This window comes from Phalacrocorax carbo, chromosome Z (genome assembly GCF_963921805.1).
Source record: "Phalacrocorax carbo chromosome Z, bPhaCar2.1, whole genome shotgun sequence".
NCBI lineage: Eukaryota > Metazoa > Chordata > Aves > Suliformes > Phalacrocoracidae > Phalacrocorax > Phalacrocorax carbo.
The window spans coordinates 12,674,556-12,692,133 of record NC_087548.1 but is presented as its reverse complement, the minus strand read 5'-3'; the positions used below and the strand labels follow the sequence as shown (position 1 = coordinate 12,692,133).

Below are 17,578 nucleotides of genomic sequence, written 5' to 3'. Positions count from 1 at the left end.
AGCATCAGGGAACATCTTTTTGTTCCACTGGTATTTCCCACACCTCCAATTCAACTTCCGTTTTTTTAATCCAAGGTAAAGTTTGTTCTTGGTGATCTTTTCAGTTCCCTTCCAAATGAGTAAGATTATATCAATTCCCTAAAGTGGATGGAAGAGAAGAAAACAACCCCAGCAGAAAACATCTGCAAAATGCAAACCACTTGAAAGTGCCCAGATCTACTCTCTTAAGTACAATCAATTCAATTCGATTGTCCACACCAAAAATGGAGATAAGCCTCCTACATTTTAGTAGTTTAAACGCTGCACAGTTCTTGTCAGTTTCTAGTCAATTGCATAGAAATGAATGGCAATCATATACTGCTTTATTCAGCCTTATTAAAAGCACAATGTCCAACAATTTTAGTACAGTTCACTGCTTAGGGGAAACATTCAAAATGTGCTGCACAAAAATTATTTGATATGCCAAAGTGCCAAACCTCTTTGAGAGGCACCAGGCTTCGGGTCTGTGGAGCAAGGGCTGATCTATTTGTAGATCACAAGGCACACGCCATCCTTAGAAGGATAATGAGCTATTACTGAGCTGATCAAAGTCATTGCTAAACACTTGAGCCATTACCATCTAATGCACAATAATTACTCTTATTGGGACAAAAACAGTTTCGAAGAGCTTTCTAATGCCTCACTTTGTTGCTCAACCAATTTCTTCTTCCAGTCAGATGTAACTCCCATCTAAGGTAAAGCCTAAATAACTCTGGTGTGATGCAAAATTCTTCCAGCTGTGGCTGCAAAATCATTATAGGCACTTGTAGGGGCTTAAGGCAGCCCAGATTCAGGATCTGGTAAAAGATACCAGACCAACAGTATTAGGGATAAACAATTTATCTCACCACAGAGTATAATAACAAATAGAAATCAGTGGTACAAGTATCTGGGTCAAAACAATAGTGAATCCAGTAACTCACTAATACTGGGCTCAACTTAATATCAGGGTGTGCAAAGACTTACACAATTACGGTTATCAGGCAGCAGAAAGCAGGACACAGCTTCTCCAGGTCAGTGACTGCCCTGCTGATGGGCTCAGTGATTTCAGAGTTCACCGATGGAACTGTTGCAGAAGTACTATCTGGATTTCTTAACCAGTCATTGTACCTTACCTCTGCAGTATCAAACGAAGATTTCTCATATGAACTACAGTATCTCTAAGCAACACCTAAAAATAGCTGATTAGCTTAAATGTTAATCAAACATTTACAGCTTGTATGTTTATAAAAGGTGGCACCAGAGTTTCTCCCAGTTGTCACTGGTGTTTCACATGAGGAAGCGTCTTAGAGGTCATGAGACAAAATGCCTCCTTGATGACATGTTTAAAGGATGCAAGGCTCCAGCCTCCACAGAAATCAATGAGGCAGGAACACATTAATTCTCTGATGTATGCGCCATGTACCTACAGCATCCATAGATGTTAATACCAGGCAGAAATCCTCAACTGACTCATAAATAAGGGCCAACTCCAGAGACTCTTATTCATGCTGAATTGCACCTACCCTATGAGCAATCTCACTTCATTTAACAGAAGTGTTCATAAATGAAGACATTGCTCAGCCTGATTAAAAGTACCAAAACCTGGCCCATATGTGGCTTACAGCACACGTTACCTTTGCAAGAAAGTATACTGTGAAATGCCTGCACATGACAATAATCCAATTCATTAACATACTTGACACTTTAATTTTATTTAAGGAAGAGACTGACAAGAACTTGCAGGAGCAGCTTTGGGGATGCAGCATCCCTTCAAAAGGAGGGGTCAGGCATTACAGCCCATGTTTCAGCAAAATATCCCCTCACAACACACATGGTGTCATAAATTCAAGCATTATCTTCTTCAAACAGATGATACATGAAGTCTTCCACATGGTAAGTTTTAGTTTAGCCCCTGCCTCTGAAGAACGATTAGTTAATAACAAGATACATAACAATAAATACAAAAAGTCAGTAACTGTTTTATCCCAGTTTGAGAAAATTCACATGTACCAAAGACCTCTCAAGGGATGAAAACTGTTTCTTTGTCACCAAACCCACTGTGTAGGGAGTGGGGGGTAGGGCTGCAGGGGCAGGGAAGAAGCATGCTGTTCATGTTTAATAATTGAATATTCATGCATATAGACAGAATAAGAAGAAAACCCATTGGACAGTCAATCACACAATAGGATTTACAAAGAGTGGGGGAAAATTAATCATGGAGATAGCTCCTCAGAAACAAACTGCCTCCTGGAAACCCTGTTATTCCTCCCCACTCCTGCCTCCAGAAGTTATTACACTACTGCTGCAGGGCAGAACATGTACAGCTCCTAATATACTGACCTCAAAACCACTTTGCACAGTCCTGTCATTCCAGCTCTACTAGCAATATTTAACCTCTGGCAACTTTATTTACATCAAGCTTCAGGACAGGAAGGAAAGCTAACAGCAAAATTATTACAGGTGGCTGGATGAATGCACTTTCAGAGTGTTTTTGTTGTTTTAAGGTGTCAATGCACAGCAGGAGCTCCTCTCAATAGGCTGCATTCAGTTGAAATTGACTCCTACTTTTCTAGCAGTGATGTGTCATCAAGCCACTGCGTGCTGAGGTCCAGTTATTCTCCACAAATTTCAGCAAAGACTTGGACAAAAGGAGTAAGTGCAGCACATTCAGACACTTGGGAAGAAGGAGGTTTGTGTAAGATTCTGTATCCCAAGATCCCCACTACTTCTCCAAAATAATCCACCAAGCTTTTCACAGCTTTCGTCTATTTTTGTAACTGTCAAAGGGAAGAAAGTGTGCTAACTGAAGGAATGACTTCCAGTCCAAGTCCAGAAGACATCACTGCCAGCTCCACACCAGGGCCTTTGCAACTCACCTTCCATGCCCTTCATCCACTTAAATTGCTTTTCACAATAGCTGCCAACTTCTTTCCTGAAGTCTCAAACCCCAATACTCCATCATCTATTGAACCACTGGTCACTTCTGACCATCACATATGTTTTCTGAACTCTTACAATTAAAATGCAGAGAAGTTTGAAGAGGACAATTGAAGTAACAGTAAGGAAAAAATATCTCAAAAGGACAGGAGTGCATTTTTGAGGCTCTTCTATAGCTTTGGAGGCTAAAAACTGAAAAGCTTGAGCAATGATTTAAGTTTAACTTTGCAGGTCATTAGTAGTCCATTCTATTGCCCTCACCACTTTAAAATACATTAGAAAATTGTGTAATTTTAAGAAAAAAAGTTAGCAATATTCAGTCTTCAGTTTGAGAGCTTTCATAGCCTTGTTTTCCTACTTGAAAATACCTTCTGTTGCTGAAACACTCAACAGTCAAGAACTGGACCGACAGCCTGAAGTGTAAAGACTGCCTCGAACATCTACCCTACTTCTTTAAGTCTCTCCTAAAACAGACCTAGGTCAGCAGCACGAGATGTCCTTTATATAGAGCGCCCTCTGCCCCACTAGCAAGGGTCTGGGCTACAGTGCTCTTCTTGCAAGAAGCTCTCCCCAGGAAAAAGTCTTCCAGCTACCAACATGCTGTTTCTGCCACTTCCTTCTCAGTTGCTGTTGTAAGTTTACAAATATTTTTCATTACATCATCATGCTAAAGGAGTTCACTTGCAAACATCATCAACACTGGCCCAAACCTGCCTAGAAGGATGCTAACATGATTTCAAAGAGGACGGCACAGGAAGGATGAAGCAGAGGGAGGGAGGGACATCCATTAATACAAGTACTTTTTTTAGGAAAAAAAAAAACAAACACATGAAACAAAAACCACACACCACCACCACCAAAAACCACACACACACCAACACTCCACATAAACAGAGGAAATACTCTCTGCACAACCCTCCTAAATCTCTGACTGACCAATGGCTAAGCACCCTATTTCCTTCCCAAACACTCAAACATGGGGAATAAAAGAAAGCTATTTAGGACACCAATCTTTGATTTAGTAGTGTACAAAAGTTAAATTAATTCTCAGTTATCCTATCATACCTCTGAGAATAACCCCAAACAATTGAGACAGCCAACACTGACAGTGTGAGGAAGTTGATCAATCCAAAAAACTTATGGTTTGATCAGAGACAGGGAACAAGGATGACAAAACATGTTGTGGGAGGAGAAACTGGGAAGTCACTGGTGGAACACTTCTAAAATGCAGAACAGGTCCGTGTGTGAAATGCACTGTAACATTAGCTGGACATGAGACTTAAGTTACTTGTCTACAGTAACAGTGGCCTCTCTGAATTCCATGGTGTCAAAAATGGAGAAGCAGCCCCCTGCTGGCAGCAGTCACAGTGATCTTTCTTTACATGCTCCCCTCAGGAACAGGCTTGGTTTTCACACAGGGAATAGACACCATCGTTTCAAGACCAATGGATTGATCTTTGCAGGTCCTACGGGCAGCAGAAGCCATGCACTGCATCTTGAGCAGAAGCCTTGCCTGTTGGAACCCATAGGACTTTCAGAAAGTGAAGAGGCTTCATGCATATTTTCTGGAAAGATTAACAAAAACCTTGTGGCCTCTGCAAAAGTTATCACACCAGCCTTCAGGTGCAGGCATTAGCCCTACAGATCACAGACAGCTGTGGTATCTGAGTTTTATCTTTCCAAGACTGGCAAGCACTACGGCAAAGCCCTACCACTCTTGCCACGATGCTGTCTCACTGAGCTTGAATATGCCACATTACCTACAACCCTTCTGTCACACTGGTGTGCATCAGCCATTTCTGCTTTCAGATTTGCTCCTAGTTGTAGCATTTGGAATTTCTGTGATCACTTGCAGCTTATCATTGCATCTTAGCAGAACAATCACTACAGATTCCCTTGTGCTTTTCAGTTACTCCAAACATTGGTTTGGGCTTACATCGGTATAAAGACCAACACAAAAGATGCAGAAAACCAGAATCACCTTTGTAGGAGAATAATAATTGTCCAATTCTGCCATCTGATCCTCAGATTCCAGTAGAAGGCACAAGTAATTCATATAAAACTTGGTGAAAACAAAGCAAAATAGTGAAAAAAATGAACAGCCAGCCATCCAAGCAAATATGAAGATTCAATGAAAGTAAAAGAAAATACAATGGAACAGATTTTCTATATGCATGAATATTTTCACTCTCCTCATACTGGAGCATGCTGCATCACTATAGGATCAGAAAACTTGCAAGAAATCAAACTGTTACGTACTCTGCTGCTCTCCCCATCCGAAATAACTCCAGTTGCCTGCATGTAACACAAATGGCAGCAAAGAATAGGAATGGGAAAAAAAAGCTTAGAAAAACAAACCAGAAACATACTTTTCATGTATTTAAAATGCCTTATAGATTGTGAGCTTGAAAGCATAAGAGATTATTTTCTTTATAAATATAATATTAAATTTATTTTTGGCCTTACTCTTCACTGTCCTGTTTGTTTATAAGACATTCTGAAGATTAATAATTCCTAGAGTTTATAGTGATCTTAAACGATTGTGCATTTACTAACACAAGTAGACAAAATACTTATCAACACACTACTTACCGAGAGCTGTTAAAAACTTATTTCCTAGCACACATGTGATCAGGATTACAGACAGAATGTTCCAGACACCAAAGTCCAGGTAAGAGCAGTATCTGATTCTAGGCTAAACTATGCAAGTCAAGTGGCAAAAGTTGCTTCATGCTTCCACTTCTGCCCCCTCTCCAGAACAAAGTTAACCCAGTGGTGAAAGCATCACACCAGTAACAACAGTATGAAAAACTATGTATAAAAACTAGCATTAAGTGAAGAGCACTTTCTTAGCTAGATATACACACTGGTAAAAAATGTAAGGGCTCTCATGGCATCTTGAGGACGCAAATAGTCATAAGTTAATTCTACAACAGTTAGCAAATCTCTCCACGTTAGAAATAAAGGTGACACCAAATTCATGCTAAAGCTAAACTGCAAGTCAGTAAGACAGCCAAGTTGTTATTATCAATATCCATGTTGTCACCCCAAGGCCACACTCAGTATGATGGAGGCAATAAACTGCTACATACAACCCTGAAAGTACCTTAGCAGCATGCGCACAACTTGGAACTCCAAGAAAAGCTTTCAGAACCACCATTTCTAGAAGATGGTGTGTAAAAAAATTGCTTTAAAATGTGAAGTTTACAGGAATGTTGATGCATTAAGTGCAGCAGGCAATAAACAAATCCTTTACATGCAGACAGAGAACAAGCGAGAGCTTTCTGTCCTGGCTACCAGCCTCATCTCTAGCTATGAACCAGGCACATATTTCCAGGAGGGAGATTGCTCAGAGGATTCAACAGATCCCTCCCCCACCCTCATTAACAAGACTCACAAAGTTAGAATGGGCTAGTTCTTGTTTTTAGCTAGAATTGCAAAAAACAGTTCCGAAATAAAGATATCTTTGTTTTAAGAAGTCACTACCAGACCACTATTTAAATAAGAAAGAACTGGTACTGGTGAGTAACTTGGCTTCCCAAGGGTTTAGTCCCTATGCACATGTACTACAGGGGGGCTTTGTTGGCATTTCAATTCTATGGGGTAAGAAAAGGTGGGTAGGAAAAATAAAAATAGGCAAAGATGTGGAGTACCCCAAGGAAAAAAAAAATGCAAATCAGGGTTTAACTCTCCCTTCTTATCTGGGAAATAATGGTACATCAGAGTTACAACCAGGCTACTCCTTTCTTCTCAGATACAAACAGTTTACAAAGCGATGCAGTTCCTCAGATACACCTCAGTACTTCAGGGTCCCTGGACTTTAGGCTCTCACACACACGTGTGGTGCTTTGCAAAGGCACAGCCATAGCTCGGGTTTAAGTGGCACTTCTATTACATAGTAGAGCTTCAAAGGTAGGTCATTCCCCTCAGACTCCTACAGGAGTAGTTAAAGAAAAAAAATAACACGTGTGTTTGCTTTGGTCACTAAATGAAGCAGCTCTGGCCAAGTACGTGCATGGAACAAATTCATGATACTGTTTACCAGGTTGATTTAGAAAGAACCACATATTAAACTGGTATAATGGTGAGTATATGCAGTTTCCATGGAGTGTAAAAGGGCTATTCCCCTCCCGTCTATAGGAATAATACATAAAAACTTTCTTCTTGTTTACAGAACTTAACAAGTGAGAAAGGCTGAAGTCCATAGAGTCGAGCACCAGCAGACTACAGTCTGAGACATGACAAATGCTGCTTCTCGGGTCCACAGCAGCAAGTATGACAAGCCACCACATGGACAATGCACTGGAGCAATCCGTGCTGGCAATTTGAAGATGTACCCACATGTATCAGAAGCCTGCCAGGACCCACCAGTCACCGTTTACACAACCCTGACCATAAGGTTTGGTGTTTACAACTACAAAAATCCACGGATTGCCTAATGATCAGCTTTGACAGAGGTCTAAGTGTTTTTTCTGGGGAAAAGGAGAGAAGAAAGACAAAGACACAATCAAGCTGGCAAAGCAAACAGAAGAAAAATGTGTGCAGCAAAGAGAGATGAGAAGGGGAGACAACCAGAAGAAAGGGTAGAGAAAAAAGAGGCAGGAAGAGCAGGAGCATCAGAGAGGGACATGGGAAGAGGGCTGAGGCAAAAGAGCAAGAAGTTGATAGAACTCTGCACTGAGCTTTAATTTGCTGTAATAAATAGCTCATGTTAAAAAGAAGACAATTTCCTATTCATGTACAAGACAAACAATAGCTTATGCATATCTTATTCCTGAAAATCTAAAGCCACTAAATCTAAAGCTAACACATGGGATAGGAACCTTTTGATGGAGGGAGGTGCTGAGGCTGCCATCTCAGGTAATCAGTAAGAGGCAAAGGAAGCCAACATTCAGGCATTTGCAGCCTAGATTACTATTACTGTATCACTAACTAGTCGAGGGAGGTGATTGTCCCGCTCTGCTCTGCGCTGGTGCGGCCTCAACTTGAGTGCTGGGTGCAGTTTTGGGCACCACAGTACATGAAGGATACAAAGCTACTAGACAGTGGCCAGAGGAGGGCCACAAAGTTGAGGAAGGGTTTAGAGCGGAAGCTATAAAAGGAGCGGCTCAAGTCACTTGGTTTGTTCAGCCTGGAGAAGAGGAGGCTGAGGGCAGCCCTCATCACGGACTGCAGCTTCCTCACAAGGGCAGGAGGAGGGGCAGGTGCTGATCTCTCCTCTCTGGTGACCAATGTCAGGACCCAAGGGAATGGCAGGAAGACGTGCCAGGGGAGGGTTAGGTTGGATATTAGGAAAAAGTTCTTCACCCAGAGGGTGGTGGAGCACTGGAACAGGCTGCCCAGGGAGGCAGTCATGGCTCCAAGCCTCTTGATATTCAAGAAGCTCTTGGACAAGGCCCTCAGAGACATGGTGTGAATTTGGGGCTGTCCTGTGCAGGGACAGGAGTTGGACTCAATGATCCCTGTGGGTCCCTTCTAACTCAGGGCATCCTACAATTCTAAAGAGCCAGTAAAACTCTGTAGTGGAACAACGTTATTGCACTCAGACTACCTGCTCGTTAAACCCATGCCATTATTCAAACAAACACACATGTAACATCCCAAAAGTAACTGTGGAAGAAATATCAGAAGATACTAAAAATTCCCCAAACCAGTATGCAGATCAGAAAAAACTACAGAGGAAATGGAGCTTACCTGTCCTGCACCTTCTCCCAGAGATAAAACTCCCTGACTGGCAGCCTCTGCACAAACCTCAGCACTGTAATCTGCACAGGGGGAATGAGTGGCTCCTCAAGGGAAAACAGGAAGCCTGACCCCTGCAACCAGCTCAGACTGTTCCCAACCCTTGCTTCCTTGACAGCAAATGGTCCGATGGTTGACAAAACACTACTCACAGTTTCAAGCTGCAACAAGGAGAAAACCACCAAGTGCTAAAAACAAGCCTCAAAGATATAAGGTCTGTCCTTGGAGGAGAAACGTTACCACCTCCCATAGACAAGAGTCCTCAAACTGACAGTGATATGGCCAAGCCAGCCACTTACCTGCCTACCTTACTGCTACCAACTTCCTTATGAACAGCAGGAAAATTCCACAAACTTCCCAAAGCAGATCAGAGAGTACTGTTTCCATGCCTAAGACAAATAGCATTCGATGCCAAGCAGGGCAGGGTGGAGAGAAGAGCAGCTGCCTTTAGACACCAGCTCCCTACCCTGCAAGTTTTCTCACACTGAAAAGTTGGGTCTTGGCTAACCAGGGCATGCTACAACTAGAGACTAACTGGGAAGGCAATGCTGCAGGAGCAAACAGAAAGAGATGCAATAACAGAGAGTAAGGGATTTTCAGCCAGAATCTCAAAACTCCACTTTTGTTTGTTTTTACTAACACCCACTCCAGTATCTAACATTTTGGTTAAAAGATGAATTTATTAAAGATTCAACACATGTGCTGCTTCATTTAAGATTCAGGAGCTAACAGTATATATCTCGGTCCTTCAGAATAATCGCAGAAGACCTGGGCTGACAGTCTTGATATTTTGAAGGTTAATGAAAACAGAATTTCTTTTTAGCCTTTTCAAGCTGTTTTTCTGCTTCATAAAAATAACCTCAATTTATTAGGAAAAAAATCCCTTCCAGATCACCTTTGGGAATAAACTTAAGCCCGTACAAACTTGAACTGAAATCACCAAGAAGTCCAGACAGATAGAAAAGGGAAAGTTGTAATTCTGAAAACATACAACAACATACATTAACACTGGAATAGATAATACAGACAAGTCAGACTAGTTACTCCGAATACTCTTAAATACCAACAGTGTGTGTCTCGGGTATCACATTATTTTGTATTCATAAGTTTCAGTACGCACAAAATAAGGTTTCATATAAACCTCCAATTAAAGACTAAGTGATGCCAGCAGCCTGGTGCCTTGGAAGCTACAACATTCTTGTCGTTAACACATTTTATAAAGCACATCTAAGCTCCCACAGTTAGCCAAACATAACATATGCTCGTTCTGTGTCTCAATTACGCAACTATTCAGGGAAGAACTCCTCCTCCCCGCTTCACACTGTCAAGCCTGGATCAGCAGGGACACTGCAGAAAAGCAGAATATTCCAAGTTTTTAATGCAGTCTAATTTGATTGCCTGCATGCCATTTTGTTGCATTTCAGCTTAGAAGTCTCAGAGTGGCTCGAACGTACTACGCCCATCAGAACATTGTCATTTAGTGCTGTCCACTGCTTACAGTCACGCTGATAAACTATTTAATCCTCCTATTATATCCCATGCTGAAGAAGGACAGAGACCATCTAAACAAGTCTATAAAATTAAACTGAGCTCAGGAAATTACACCATAATTGGTGCTGATAAAATACTGTTTATAGAATACAAACAAAGCTGGGAAGGTCCTGGTCAGTTCTTCCTTCTAGGTTTAATAAACCTCCTTTCCCCCTGACTAAGACCCTCACCACAGTGCACACAAACCTCAGATTCCATAAAAATGTACATTCTTCCAGTATTCAATATACTTCCCAAAATTAAACAGGTTATTTTAGTGGAATAAACTTCTAAAATACAAAACAAACACTAATAGCTTTTTAGAAAAAAGTCAAGTTTCCAGTAAGCAGGATGCGCAAGAGGGTTTCATAACAAGTACCACTACTACCAGCTCAGTTTTGGAACTCCACAGATGAGGGCTAAGATCTCTGCACAAAAGGGCATGAGAAAGCACAGGAGGGAAACAAGCTAAAAGGAGCTGTCAGGCTCAAGGAAAGGCACTAGGGTACCACACTAGAGTACTCTTCTTGCCCTCCCTCTTTTTCACCATATTTTAACATTCAGCATATGCTGAAATTTTGGAGTATTTTATTTCACTAAATTAAGTGGCCCTTCTGGCCACCTTTACAATGACTAAACAAAATCAGATTGAGAGCTGAAAATTTAAGCAGGGCTTGGATCACCATCAAATCATCGAGAGTATCTACTAAGTTATTAGAAGCTTGTGCAGCTCATTAATAACCATAGTAGAAAGAATCTGGCAGAATGCCACTTAATTTTATGTACACTGGAAAAACTGTAACATTTCTGTCACTGTATTAATACCTAACACAGCTATATGATCTTACAAATTTCTGGGCTATCAAGTCACACAAACCATTTGGATAAGAGATGCAAACACAAGAACCAACAGAAGTTTTATATACTCCCCATGAGATAAAATTTTGGATATAGTGATTACCTAACATAACATATATGCATAATAGCAAAGAGGAATATAATGTTCTACAGCAACTGAGATAAAAGATTTGGTGCCTTTGTTTCTTCTGATTTTCAGTCAGTACAAGCCTTATTTCTCAAGGACACATATTTATGGCTTGTGTATCAAGCTGAGTAAAAATTTTTCCATCAGTTTAAAATCTTTAATCTAATTGTTAAAAAGCTTATATTCCACTGTGGTAAGAAAATCCAAATTAGTTTTCTGTTATTACTATGACATTAACAGATCATTAATAAAGCTTCAGAGTCCTTAAAAAAAATTACCACCAGGAAAAAAAAAAAAGGCAGCATTCATGAAGAGCACTAAAATGATGAAAACTAGAATGATCAACCATGCTTTTTTTTTTTTTTTTGACCCCTGCTTATAGAAACACATGTCAGTATTAGCAGCGTTCAGCTTTCAGGAAGAGCTTTAGGTTCAGGACCTATTTAAAAGTCAAAGCTTTATTTCCTTGTCAACACCTTTCAGAATACAGCATATACTCAAGGAAAACAACAACTAACAAAGTACATTTAGAGGATCAGCAGCAAAAACAGAGATCGGCTCTCCTCTTGTGTTCAGCAGGAAGTCAAACTTCGTTACTGTATAATCTTCTAATGTAGCTAGTGTTTTTATTTTTACCTTCCATTTGCTGAGTACTTTTCCTCAGACAAATCCAGTCCTGAGGTAGCAGATTTACCCTGAAAATGTGGGCAGACATTTTAGAACAAGACCTTGAATTCCTTTGAGCACACCTATGATGCCTTCAGCCAGCCCAGGCACTGAGTATCACAAAGCCACAAACAAACAAGTCTCCCAGATGGGATTTATCCTAAACAAAGAGGAACAGGAGCTGCCAGCCACCCAGGAGCAGAGAGGCCAAGGAACTTGCTTTCCCAGCCCGTCAAACTACCACAAAACAGCTCATACAATAGTTTCACTTGTACAGACAAGAGTAGTTTTTCCTCTGCCTAGCTTAATGAAAAAAAAAGTCATCTATGTGTCTTGTTTTGAATTACACTTAAAATGAACATTTTCTGAGGACTGTTGTAAGGCTGTTTGCACTGTGGCCAGTAGTTTTACAGCTTTTCAATGAGTGCAGCAGGACCTTTAGTGTCACCTACCCTTGAGAAGGGTAAAATAATCATTGACCTCTTCCTTACTCTTCCCAAATCAGCCTGGTCTAGAGATGCCATAGGTAGCTGCTGATCTCTTGTTATTTCTAAGTGCAGAAGCAGGCTGGTAACTAGGAAAAAAAAAACAAAACAGCAATAATCTAGACATATAGCATACATCTCTACAGCAAGGAGGGCAGTATCACCCCCAGCAATCGCAGCAACTATGCTGCCTGCCACTGCGCTATTGCAGATCATACATCTCTATGAACAATTAAGATGGTCAAGTTGTGGCCTGCTTAAAAGCATTTTGATGCTGCCTAGACTTGAGAGTCTGGTATAGCAAATTATTTTGTTATATACTGTTAGTGAAAAGAAAAAAAAAAATCTCTTAATAGGATGTAATTTCAGCACATTTGCTGCCATAGGGTCTGTAACCCAGCTGAGCACTGGAGGATGGCAGCCAACATCATCTTTGACTAGAATAAACCACAGGATTCAACAACAGCACAAGATGGCATGCTCAAACGAGTACACATGTAACCTTGTATGGCTATGACTTCATTCCATGAAAACAGGCTGCAATGCGTATCCTTTACCCAGCTGCCTCGGACCCACGGCCTACCCAGATCTGTGCACTCAGTGCCACTGCTTCTGCTAGAACCATACCACCTGTGTCGTGGAAACCCTAGCAGCAGGGTTTGATATCCCCACCCTAATGGCACTTTAATGGCAGCAGCCTGAACACAAAATCAGCATGGACGTTATCAGGGCTTGCTGGGGAGTCAGGGCCAGGGAAGACAGTCATCTGGCTTTTTAACAGACAAAGCTCCCCATTAGTGCCATGGAAAGCACCGTAATCTCAGCATTAGAGTCAGTCTATGCAGAGGAATGTACAAACCTTCCTGATGCATCAGTGGAGTTTGAGCTCCTAAAAAGAGAACTAATGGGCATCAGGAATGAAATCTCTCACAGTCAGCCTTTGCTGCTTTTGAAATAGTAGTTAATGTGTAGACATTAACAGAATTTTGCCTTACACATTTTGCAGATATAGATTTCTTCAAATATTAGTAGGAAAGAAGGGTCAACACAACAAATTGATCTGGCATTGAATGACACCCATTCCTATAACATGTATAAAACATTTTGCCAGCTTTTAAGTAGTTAAGGGGCTCCATATATATCTACAACAGAGCTGTAGCACACACACACACTCACACTCTCAAACATTCCAAATAGTGTTTAGAGTTCCTTATCCTCCTGGAGGGGCTGTTGTCTTGCTCCTTTCTCTCTGATCTGCCGGCAGACCAAGCAGAGGCTAGCTTTGGTTCTTTTTGCTGGAATAATAGTGTATCAGAAAAGTTATTTCTTTCCTTGTTGCACCAACTCACAATCAGAGCCAATCCACAAATTTACCTTCTGAAACAAAAAAAAAAGGCACAACGAAACCCATAAAACAAAACCAAACACACAAGACTGGTAGACAGGGATTTTACAGAGCAGAAGATGTGCAAGACATCTTGTGTGTGCACTGCAACACAACAGACTCAAGGAAGTGGAAGAAAAGAATATATGCAGAGAAGGCACAATAAAGCATTCTCAGAAAGATTATCAGTCAAAGATAAGAGGAAAGCCATGAATGGTTGACTCAGTGGCACTTAGGTTATCTTTTCTGAGAATCATACTGAACAAACCTGCTCTTTTCCAGATTTGTAAACTCCCTGACAAAAGGTATAGGGCAGTATTTATAGTAGCTGATATTAACTAAGACTGCCAAATCTTTTCTGCAAAGATACAGAATACCTTTCTCATTGCATGACGTCTACTCCAAGTCAGAGCTGCATTTAAAATACTGACAGAGTGACTCACTTGGGAATTATGATGGACTTTTGTGTTGCCAGAAATGATCTTGAGCATACAAGGAAAATAAATCTATACCTACCACAATAAATAACTCAGAGCTATTTGACTCAATGAATGCCAAAGTAATCAAATAACGTTTGTTTCAGTCTGCTTCATTTAAAGTGAATTTCCAGGCAATAAAAGCTTGCTTTCTTTTTAATTTACATTCAGTTTCAGGTTGCAGGTAAAAGTCAATATGAGGATGCTACAGTTATCCAACAACAAGGTATCAGGAAATTAAGAATTAGTATTACATTTAATAGAAATGTAAACAAAACTGGATCTATGGGCACTATAGTACTTTGCTTATTGCTTGGGATCACTGAAAGTTAAATCAATTGGAAGCATGTGATCTTTCTGGGGCAGGAAAAAATACATAGGAAAGCACAGAAGTCAGGAGGTAAAAATGAAATGGCTAAGTATGATGAAGGAAGAGCCAGGAAGTGCCAAAATCAAGTAGGGTTTAGAAGAGACTGAATGTACAAGAACAGACCCACCTGCTTCATTTAAGAATAGGTAGGAAGTCTGAACCCTGCATTTCCTCAGAAATCATGGGTCAGACTCTTCTAAGAACGAAGCAGCATTTCACACTGTGAAAGGGGGCCTGAAAGCCTCATAATCTCTGGAAATATCAGAGCATCTACTCTGGGCTGAGATTTCCCATGGCAGTATGCCAAGACAGCAGCCCACACATAACCAGAGATGAAAACCCACCCTCACAGATCAGCTGCTGGCTTTCAGACATGGCCCAGCTTTCTTCTCTCACACCCAGCTCCAACCTTCTCCCCCTCCCTACTCAGTGGAGATAACAGAACAAGTTGCACCCATGCAGGAGATGGGGAAATAAGCATGAGAAAAAGGGGTTTGAGAAAGGGACCGTACATGTATATAAAAAAAAACAGAAGCAGAACAGGGCAGAAATGAAATGAAATCTAATTCTAACAAGTAAGGATGCCTAGTTCCCCATTTAATGAGCCTGACCCTGATTTTCTCTAGCAAGAACAAAGAAGCCAGAAGAGTCTTCTGAGAGCTGCAAGAGGGCTAAGCAGGACGCCAGCAGCATGTGCCACTATATCATTATTTCTTGAAATGCAAGCTATATGGAGTGTTTTGCTGAGCTTAGTGCCTCAAGTGTTAAGATAACTTGGTATTTTTTAGGATTTGGGAAGATATTCTCATGGGGCAAAGCCCACTCACACTCAGGAGGTTTTTTGCTCCTCCTAGATATCTACTCTGTTGTCCAGCCGATTGTCTCCCACTCCCAGCAGCAATCACATCTCATCTAGCACATTGTGATGGAAAATTGGATGAGCCTTACAAATGTTCTTGAGGATATTTTTATTATATCTAAAAATATATCTATCAATTATTTACCCACATGGTAAGTAAGAACACTTCATACTTAACCTGTTTAGGTTCAGGAAGGACACCCACCCTGCTCCTGTATAAAAGAGGGTTGAGCTCCTGTATCATATGCAAAGGTCAGATCAGCCTTCAATAGAAACATAATCAATGCACCTTCCATGTTGAATTCTCAAATTCCAAAGGACTATGCTACATTCAGGCAAGTTTACAATTCTTATGCACAGATTGATGCAGGCAGAGTTCATTTTCCAAAAGTTCTTCTACATTAAATGTCTATTTTATATTTGTCCATGTAAACAATTAGATATTCTGATGTTGGATACTTGCAGGCAGTAGATAAGCTAAAGTACGTACAGTGCCACAAGCTTTATTGAATTACTAGAAAATTCTTAAATACTTCTTAAATACGTTATCCACATACTGCTGTTAAATATTTAACATAAATTCTAATGACTGGTTTAATCCCATGAATGATTAATTGTTATGCGATATTAATTGTTCAAACCAGAGGCCTTCAATTAATTATTGTAAAAGGTCACTTTCCAGCAAGAAGCAGGCTGTTAAGAAGCAACACAAAAAGAGTGACTACAGTTCTACTCTTCACTGTGTCTATTTGCAAGAGTTGAGCTTAGTCCCCTCCAGGGACAAAACCAGCTACAAGAGCTTGAGGATGATGTAAAAGCACCATGCTGGGGAAACAGGTGCTGCTACTTCACCTACACAGAAGCATTCCTCCCTAACTTACCCATTCATCTCCATACCGAGAAGAATCAATCAAACCAGCCTCTCTTGAACAAAAGCAAAGTCCAGGGCACATAGCCAGGAAAGTCATTTCAGCAAGTAACACATTCGTTTCTCGGACACTTCATATCAGACTGATCTTTTGACATTAGGGGTTCTGCATATGATGTTAGTAAGATAAATATTAGTTTCTCCAACGTTTCTTATTTGTAGGCTTTACAAAGCAATTGTACCCTTCTGACCATTTAAAAGAAAATAAACAAAAAATGCTTTATTCTTTACATACACACTCTTTTTAAGAAAAGGGAGGACACATTTGGGTAGTGACAGAATACTTTCACATAGCTTTGTACATGTTCCAACTAAACAACACATCCAGATTTCCTAGGCCCTTGGTTAACATCCGTGTTTTGTTGAAGATAGTTTTAAGATAACATAGTAACAGTATGCAGATAAGTTAATTCTACTCAAATAAGGTTAAAGAGTAATTACCATTTCCTAATGCTAACAGTTTTGTAGAGATCCTATCATTAGTCTAATCGATAAACAGCCTGAAAAGTGTAATATACACATCTTATAGGATTTGAAGTAGAGGATAAAAGATTTATTTAAATTACGAGATGTGAATTCTATTAATGTTGTTGCCAAACGGAGATAAGACATTTATAAGAGATATCACTGAGCTTTCATCTATTGTCCACTAAAAGCAGCATTTCAGAAATATAATTTTGCAGACCATCAGATACAGTATGTCCTAGGTTATTTTTCCATCCATGTTTTCAGAAGCTTAAAAAAATGCAAGTTAAGATAAGCAGAAATTAGTAAAAAAATTTTTCATCCATCAACACAGCATTGAAAAGTGGTATCAAAGAAATTAGGCGTCAAGTAACCTCTGGTGCATATTTGAAAAGGCTACCAACAGCACCTGTCTCCATCTGTTCTCCTCCTCTTAAAATGTCATTAAAAAGTCATAAAAATAATATTGGACAAAAGATACTTAAAGAGGACCTAGCCTGAATTAGTTATATGAAAAAGCTCAACGTTTCCTTACTTGCATCACTATTACAAGGTTCTGATAATCTAGATGACTTTGAACACACAAACAGATTAGACTCAATGCTTGATTTCACCTTCTAGTATCAGAAGCTTTAGACCAACGTTTTGAGGGGCACAATGTCTCATAACTGACAGAAGTTATTGGCTTCACAGAGATTTAAGTACTTCTAACAAGAAAATATTGTTCAGA

At 40.2% G+C, this 17,578-nt stretch overlaps 1 protein-coding gene across 1 annotated transcript in view; it reads right to left on the bottom strand.

Annotated features, from left to right (window-relative positions):
* The window catches only part of UNC13B (unc-13 homolog B), a 219,221-nt gene that overhangs the window by 153,371 nt on the left and 48,272 nt on the right, over positions 1-17,578 (bottom strand). The window lies entirely within an intron of this gene.